The sequence below is a fragment of the Vulpes lagopus genome, chromosome 6 (assembly GCF_018345385.1).
Source record: "Vulpes lagopus strain Blue_001 chromosome 6, ASM1834538v1, whole genome shotgun sequence".
Lineage (NCBI taxonomy): Eukaryota > Metazoa > Chordata > Mammalia > Carnivora > Canidae > Vulpes > Vulpes lagopus.
Window position 1 is genome coordinate 63,702,121 of NC_054829.1, and position 8,977 is coordinate 63,711,097.

At 37.9% G+C, this 8,977-nt stretch overlaps 1 non-coding gene across 1 annotated transcript; it reads right to left on the reverse strand.

Moving 5' to 3' along the window:
- Positions 1-8,171: 8,171 nt before the first annotated feature.
- On the reverse strand, positions 8,172-8,289 carry LOC121494103. The gene has a single exon (XR_005988740.1). It is a non-coding gene; the product is annotated as a small nucleolar RNA SNORA18 (small nucleolar RNA).
- Between the last annotated feature and the right edge of the window lie 688 nt (positions 8,290-8,977).

Genomic DNA, 8,977 nt, shown 5'->3' on the forward strand with positions numbered 1-8,977 from the left:
AATAAAATACCCGTTTCCTTCCCCAGATTAGGGAAGTTCTCAGCTATAATTTGTTCAAAAAAACCTTCTGCCTCTCTCTCTTCACTTTCTGGGACTCCTGCCATTCATATTAATTTGCTTTATGGTATCACTGATTTCTGAAGTCTCCCTTCATATTCCAGTGGTTTTTTTTTTCTCTCTTTTTTTTTCTCAGCTTTCTTATTTTCCATCATTTTATCTTCCTTATCACTGACTCCCTCTCTTATTTATCCTAGCTGTTAGAGCCTCCATTTTTTACTGCATCTTAGTAATAGCATTTTTAATTTTGGACTGATTAGATTTTAGTTCTTTTATTTCTATAGTTAGGGATTCTCTAGTGTCTTCTATGCTTTTCTCAAGCCCAGCTAGTATCTTCATAATCATTTTGAATTCTACTTTTGACACCTTACTTATATCCATATTTGATTAAATCCCTGGCAGGGAGTACTTCCTCCTGTTCTTTCTCTTGGGGTGAGTTTCTCTGTCTTAGCATTATGTCCAGAAGAGAATAGAAGAAAGATAGAGAAAAGAACAAAACAATGCCATAAAAAACAAACTATCTAAACTAACTAGAAGAAAACAGAAACAAAACAAAACAAGAAAAAAATCAAACAAGAAGTAAAACAGAACAAAACAATAAACTAGATCCTGGATATATTTTGATCTGTTTGTTAAAAAAAAACTAGATTCCAGGGGCACCTGGGTGGCTTAGGTCATGATCCCGGGGTCCTGGGATTGCTGTGGGACAGCAGACTCCCTGAGGGGAGGCTCCCTCTGCCTATGTCTTTGCCTCTCTCTGTGTGTCTCTCATGAATAAATAAATAAATCTTAAAAAAAAAAAGATGCCAAAATAGGAAAGAAAGACTTATATATAGGGGTGCCTGGGTGGCTCAGTGGTTGAATGTCTGCCTTTGGCTCAGGACATGATCCTGGATTCCCTGGGATCGAGTCTCACATCGTGCTCCCTGCGAGAAGCCTGCTTCTCCCTCTGCTTATGTCTCTGCCTCTCTCTCTCTCTGTGTCTCTCATGAATAAATAAATAAATCTTTTTTAAAAAAGACATATATATACAAAAATAAAATACAATGCAAGGAAACAAAATAAATAAATAATCAGAAAATTTGAAAAAGAATTGGAAAAATAAGAATATAACTAAAAAAAAAAAAAAAAAAACCCACAACAACCCTGAAGGACTAAAGAATAATAGACTGCAAATGTTTTCCCCAAGAGCTGAGGTTTTGCAGTTCTCTCTGATGGTTAAACTTGGTATTAGCCGCTTGTTCCTGCTGGCCTTTTGGGGTGAGAGGCCTATTGCCCTGATTCTCAGGTGTCCTTGCTCTGGTGGAACCGTGCTCCCCTGGCCAGGGGGCTGGGCTCAGTGTAAGAGGCTCGGGCTCGCACTAGGTGGCGCTGTTTTGCTCCCTGAAGGCTTTCAGCACTGATGCGAGGGATGAAAACGGCAGCGCCCGACTCCTTAGCCCTGGAGCTGAAAGGTCCAGCCCCTCACTCTTCAGTGAGCCGTCACAGAAAGGCAGTCGATCACCCTTGTGTCTCCCTGGTTTCTGCCCGAACTCTGTGTTCACCCAGCCTGCACTGAGGGTTTTTTATTTCAGGCCCTTGACGCAGGTTCCATTCTCCAAACTTCAGGGACTCTTGTGGCCTGCACCTGCCCTGCTCCTCCTGGGGTAGGGCTGGTCCTCGCCACGCTTCTGCCTTTTGGTGGGCGCTGCCAGGAGAGCGGTGGTGCAGCCCTCAATGTTGTGCCGCAACGGAGAGCAGAAAGCTGGCACGCAGACTGCTCCTTTGGTCTGGCTTCCCCGCTCTGAAGCCTGGGAACTTTGCTGTCTGGGAGATGGAGGCAAAGTTCTTTTGACCCTGGGGAGCCTGAGGCCGCACTGCCCCACCTACACCTGCCCTGCTTCACCACTGAGTACCGCGAGGCCGGGGCGCCCCGCCGTGGCTGACTTCTAAAAGTTCCGATTTTGTGCTCCTATGATAATCCGCAGTAGCCTCCCTAAGAGGGCCCCCTCCTCTCGCAGTACCCCGATAATATAACACCCTACATTCACGCCTCCACACCTCCTACCTTCCTAAAAGCTGTCACTTTTCTACTTGTAGGATAGCAGCATTTCTTTTCTCAGATCTCTGATAGATTTTGCTGGTGTTCAGAATGGTTTGCTAACTAGCTAGCTAGCTGAATGCCAGGCATCAGGGAACTTAGGGTCCCCTACTCCTCCACCATATTCATTCCACCTTTAAATTATTTTTAAATTAAGTTTTTAAATCTTAATTCCAGTGGAGCTCATGTTCAGTATTATATTAGTTTCAGATGAACAAAATAGTGATCGAACAATTCTATATATTACTCAGTGCTCATCATAGTCCCCATCACCTATTTCACCCATCCCCTCACCCATCTTCCCTCTGGTAACCGTCAGTTTGCTCTCTATAGTTAAGAGTTTCTTGGTTTGTCTCTCTTTTTATCTTGATTTTTGTTTGTTTCTTAAATTCCACATATGAGTGAAATCACAACGGATTTATCTTTCTTTGACTGACTTACTTGACTTATCATAATACTCTTTAGCTCCATCCATGTGGTTGCAAATGGCAAGATTTCATAATTTGGTTATTGGAAATAATGTTGCAATAAACATAGGGGTGATTAGTATCCCTTTGAATTTGTGTTTTTGTATTTTTTTTTTGGATAAATATCTAGTAGTGCAATTGCTGGATCGTAGGGTAGTTCTATTTTTAACGCTTTTGAGGAATCTTCATACTATTTTCCACAGTGGCTGCACCAGCTTGCATTCCCACCAGCAGCACATGGTGGTTCCCATTTCTCCACCTCCCCACCAACACTTAGTGTTTCTTGTGGATTTGGTTTAAGCCATTCTGACAAGTGAGAGGTGATATCTCATTGTAGTTTTGATTTACATTTCCCTGATAAGTGATACTGAGCATCTTTGCATGTGTATGTTGGCCATCTGTATGTCTTCTTCGGAAAGATGTCTGTTCATGTCTTCTGCCCATTTTATAATTGGATGATTTTGTTTTTTGGGTGTTGAATTTGATAGCTACTTTATAGATTTAAACACTAACCCTTTTTAGGATATGTTATTTGCAGATAGCTTCTACCATTCCAAAGGTTGCCTTTTAGTTTTATTGCCTGTTTCCTTTGCTATGCAGTAGCTTTTTATTTTGATGTAGGCCCAGTATTCTATTTTTGCTTTTCTTTCCCTTGCTTCAGGAGATATATCTAGAAAAATGTTGCTATGGCCAATGTTAGAGAAATTATTGCCTTGCCCTCTTCTAGGATTTTTGTGGTTTCATGTCTCACATTTAGGTCTTTAACACATTTTGAGTTTATTTTTGTGTACGGTAAAAGAAAGTGGTCCAGTTTCATTCTTTTGCCTGTAGCTGTCCAGTTTTCCCATAACCATTTGTTGAAGAGACTGTCTTTTTCCCATGGCATATTCTTGTTGAATACCAATTGATCATATAATCATGGTTTTGTTTCTGGGCTTTTTATCCTGTTGGGCTGATCAATGTGTTTATTTATGTGTCAGTACTGTACTGTTCTGACTACAGCAGCTTTGTTATATAACTTGAAATCTGGAAGTGTGATACTTCCAGCTTTTTCTTTCTCAAGATTGTTTTGGCTACTCAGGTTCTTTTTTGGTTTCACACAAATTTTAGGAATATTCTCATTCTGTGAAAAATCCCTGTTTTTTTTTTTTTTTTTCAAATCCCTGTTTTGATAGGGATTGTGTTAAATGTGTAGATTGCTTTGGGTCATACAAACATTTCTATAATATTTGTTTTTCCAATTCCTGTGCTTGGAATATCTTTCCATGCATTTGTGTCATCTTTAATTTCTTTCATCAATGTTTTATAGTTTTCTGAGTATAGGTCTTTGGCCTCCTGGGTTCAATTTATTCCTAGGTATTTTATTCTTTTGGTGCAATTGCAAATGGGATTGCTTTCTTAATTTCTTTCTGTTGCTTCAGTATTTGCATATTAGAAAGGCAATGGATTTCTGTACATGGATTTTGTATCCTGTGACCTTACTGAATTTGTTTATCATTTCTAGTAGTTTTTTGTTAGCATCTTTAGGGTTTTCTATATATAGTATCATGTCATCTGCAAAGAGTGAAAGTTTTCCTCTTCTTCCTTACCATTTTGGATGCCTTTGATTTCTTTTTGTTGTCTGATTGCTGTGGCTGGGACTTCTAGACCTGTATTGAATAAAAGTGGTGAATGTGGACCTCCTTGGCATTCCTGATCTTAGGGGAACAGCTCTTAGTTTTTCACCATTGAGTATGATGTTAGCTGTAGGTTTTTCACATCAGATCTTTATTATGTTGAGGTGTGCTACCTCTAAACCTACTTTGTTGAGGGTTATTATCAGGAATGGATGCTGCACTTTGTCAAATGCTTTTTCTGCATCTATTAAAATGATTATACGGTTTTTATCTTTTCTCTTATTGATGTGATATATCACATTGATTTTGCAAATACTGAGCCACACCTGCATCCTGGGAATAAGTCCCATATGATGGTTGGTGAATGATAGTTTTAATGTATTGTTGGATTTCATTTGTTGAAGTTTTTTGCACCAGTGTTCACCAGAGATGTTTGCTTGTAGTTCTCTTTTTTTGTGGTGTCTTTATCTGGTTTTGGTATCAGGGTGATGCAGTCCTAGTAGAATGAATTTGTCAGTTTTCCTTCCTCTCTCCTGACTCCATTTTTTACAAAAGATTTTATATATTTATTTGGCAGAGAGAGCACAAGTAGGCAGAGGAGCAGTCAGAGGGAGAAGGAGAAGCAGGCTCTCTGCTTAGCAGAGAACCTGGCCTGGGGCTTGGTCCCTGGCCACGCAGGTGCCTTTTTCCTTATCGAATTATTGCTCTACCGAGGTCCTTAATGGTTTTTGAATAACAGCAGTGAGAACAAACTCAATCTGATAGGGGAAAGCATTTAGTCTCTCACCACGGAGTATGATGGTAACTATAGGTTTTCATATGCATTTGTTACCAGTTTTAGGGATGCCATTTATACTCATTTGCTGAGAATGTTTATCACAAATGGATGTTGAATGTAGTCAAATGTTATCTTCTGCATCTATTGAGATCCTCATGGGCTTTTTCTTTTTTCCCTCCTTAGTGGTGGATTACACTGCTTGATTTTCAAATGTAGAACAAATTTTGCTTTGACCTTACTTGGTCATGATTCAAATTCCTTCACAGTGATGGATTCAACTTGCTAATATTTTGTTGAAGACTTTTCAAATTTATTTTTCTTCATTGTTTTGTCTGGTTTTGTTGTCAGGGTAACGCTGGCCTCATAAATGAATTGGGAAGAGATTGACTAGAACTGGTATTTTTTTCCCCCCTTAAGTGTCCAGTAGAATTTATCAGTGAAATTATCTGAGCATGAAGTTTTCTTTGTGGGGACTTTTAAAACTAGGCCTCCGATTTCTTTAATAAATACCGGGCTACTCAAGTCATATATCGTTTTTAAACGAGCTTTTGTAGTTGAATGCCTTTTAAATCACCCGTTTTATCTAAGTTATCAAATTATTAGCCTTACATTCCTGATTTTTCCTTACTATCCTTTTAATATCTATGACATCTGTAGTGACTTTTCATTCATTCTCAATATAAATAATTCATGTCTACCTTCTTCTAGATCAGTGTGGCTAAAGGTTTTTACATTTTATTGAAATTTTCAAAGAACTAGCTTTTAGTTTCATGTATGTTCTGTATTTTTCTCTTTTCTATTTAACTGGTTTCTATTTTATCATTTGTTTCTTTCTGCATATTCAGATAAAACTTGCTCTTTTCCAGGTTTTTAATACAGAAACTTTAATTATTAAGACTTTTATTCTTTTTAAACTAGAAGCATTTAAGGTTATAAAATTTCCCTCCAAGTACTGCTTTAGCTGCATTCAACACATTTTGATATGTTGTATTTTCATTCCATGCAAAATATGTACTAATTTCTCTTGCCATTTCTCCTTTGGCTCAAGGGTTATCTAAGAGTGGATTGTTTAGTTTCCAAATCTTTGGGGAACCTTCTGAAAATCTTTGTGTTATTGATTTCTTGTTTAGTTCCAGTCTGTTCAGACAACCTACTTTGTATAGTTTCAGTCCTTTTAAATTTGTTAATATTTGTTTTACGGCCCACTATATTGTCTATCCAGATGAATGTTTGATGCTCACTTGAAAACAAATGCTTATTCTACTTCTGGGTGGAGTATTCTATTAATATCAATTAGGTTAAGTTAGCTGAAGGTGTTGCTCAAGTCAACTGTATTATTGCTGATTTTTTTGGGGGGGTATTTGTTCTATCAAATACTAAAAGAAGAACATTGAAGTCTCAATATATAGTTGTGTGTTTGTCTGTTTTTTCCTTTTAGTCCTATCAGTTGTCCGTTACATAACTTGCTCTATTAGGTGCAAAGGTATTTAGGACTATTAGGTCTTCTTGATGAATTGGTGCCTTTATCCATAGATAAGTGCTTCTCTTTACCTTTGGAAATATTCTGAAGTTATCTTTGTTTGACATTAATATAATCTCTCTAACTTCTTTTTGACTAGTGTTCACATAGTAAAGTAAATATTTTCCCATTCTTTTATTTTTAATATATCTGTATCTTTATGTTTGTTTTTTAATTTTTTAATTTTTGTATCTTTATGTTTAAAGTGACACCTTGGGATGCCTGGGTATCTCAGTGGTTGAGAGTCTGTCTGCCTTCGGCTCGGGGCTTGGTCCTGGGTCTGGGGATAGAGTCCCACATGGGGCTCCCTCTGAGGAGCCTGCTTCTCCCTCTGCCTATGTTTTTGCCTCTCTCTCTGTGTCTCTCATGAATCAATAAATAAAATCTTAAAAAAAAAATAAAGTGACATCCTTGTGGATGGTTTTTTTCTTTCAATCTGACAATCTCTACCTTTTAATTGTGTTAGATTATTTATATTTTATATAATCATTGCTATGGTTGGATTTATATCTCCATCTTGCTAGTTGTTTTCTACTTATCCTATCTCTGCTTTCATTCTGTTTTCCTATGTTCTTTCAAATTAGTTGGGTATTTTATTTTATTTTATTATTTTTTATTTTTTTTAATTTTTTTTTTAATTTTATTTTATTATTTATTTATGATAGGCACACAGTGTGAGAGAGAGAGAGAGAGAGAGAGAGAGGCAGAGACACAGGCAGAAGGAGAAGCAGGCTCCATGCACCGGGAGCCCGACGTGGGATTCGATCCCGGGTCTCCAGGATCGCGCCCTGGGCCAAAGGCAGGCGCTAAACCGCTGCGCCACCCAGGGATCCCTTAGTTGGGTATTTTAAATAATTCCATCTGTCTCTGTTATTGGCTTATTAGTTACATGTAATCTTGTATTTTTCTTTAAGTGTTTGCTTGGGATTCACAATAAACATCTTTAACTTTTCACATTTAACCATGTGAATAAGTTTTTTAAAGATTTATTTTAGTGTGTGTGGGGGAGGGAGGGAGAGAGAGAGAGAGAGAGAGAGAGAGGGAGAGAGAGAGAGAGAGCATATCTTAAGCCACCCAGGCACTCCAAAGTCAACAAATTTTTATTTAAGGAATTTTACATGTGATTCCTTCCTTTTTTTTTTTTTTAATTTTATTTATTTATGATAGTCACACAGAGAGAGAGAGAGAGAGGCAGAGACACAGGCAGAGGGAGAAGCAGGCTCCATGCACCGGGAGCCCGACGTGGGATTCGATCCCGGGTCTCCAGGATCGCGCCCTGGGCCAAAGGCAGGCGCCAAACCGCTGCGCCACCCAGGGGTCCCGATGTGATTCCTTCCACTGCCAATTACTGTAGTTCCTCCAAAGTCAGAATTATAATCTTTAAAATAGCTCTTTTAAAAAGAACTTTATTTAGTCCACAGTTGTCACTATCAGTTCTGTAATCTTTGAGATTCAGTTTATTTACTTCAGGGCCACCTTTAGGGTTAGTAGATGGATCTGGCTGGTTCTCAATTTCAAATATCCTCAATGTGAATGAGTTCAAATCATTTTCACCCCTAAACTATTACACTCTAGAACTATACAGATTGTTGGGATATGCCAATATCTAAGATTTTAAAATGTTTCTATTAGGTCTTTCACAGAGTTTTAGCAGATATATCTTGTAGTTCTTTCAGATGGATCTAACACACAGTTCTGTGAATAAAGGAAACTATGAAGCGTTTCCAACAATGTAGGTCTATAGAAAAAGCCCCATTGGGACAGACTTCAACCAAATAATTTATCTTCTAATAGTATAGTTTCATTTCTTCTGTTCTATCCTTTGTGCTATTGATTTACTTTTTGCCTCTCTGTATATTATTAATCTCACAATGCATAGTTACTACTTATGCTTTAGACAACTAATAATGTTTCAAAAATCCTAAACAAAAAAAAAATCTATCTCCACTTTTTACCATCTTTAGGACTCTTCAATCCTTTGTATGAATCCCAATCTCAATCTAGTTTCAATCTTTCTGCCAGAAGAATTACCCTTTAACATTCATAATGCACAAGAGCTGATAATGCATTCTCTTTGTCTAGAAAATTTTTATTTAATCATTATTTTTGGAAGATTTTTTTCTGGGCATAAAAATTCCGAATGGACTTTTTTGTTGTTGTTGTGGTTTATGCACTGTAAGACATTGTCACTTATGTTATCTTCAGGTTTACAATTTTTTTCTAAGAAAGTTTGCTATCTTTCTTTTTTATTATATAAGGTCATTATTTCTTTTTTTTTTTTTAATTTTTATTTATTTATGATAGTCACAGAGAGAGAGAGAGAGAGGCAGAGACACAGGCAGAGGGAGAAGCAGGCTCCATGCACCGGGAGCCCGATGTGGGACTCGATCCCGGGTCTCCAGGATCGCGCCCTGGGCCAAAGGCAGGCGCCAAACCGCTGTGCCACCCAGGGATCCCAAG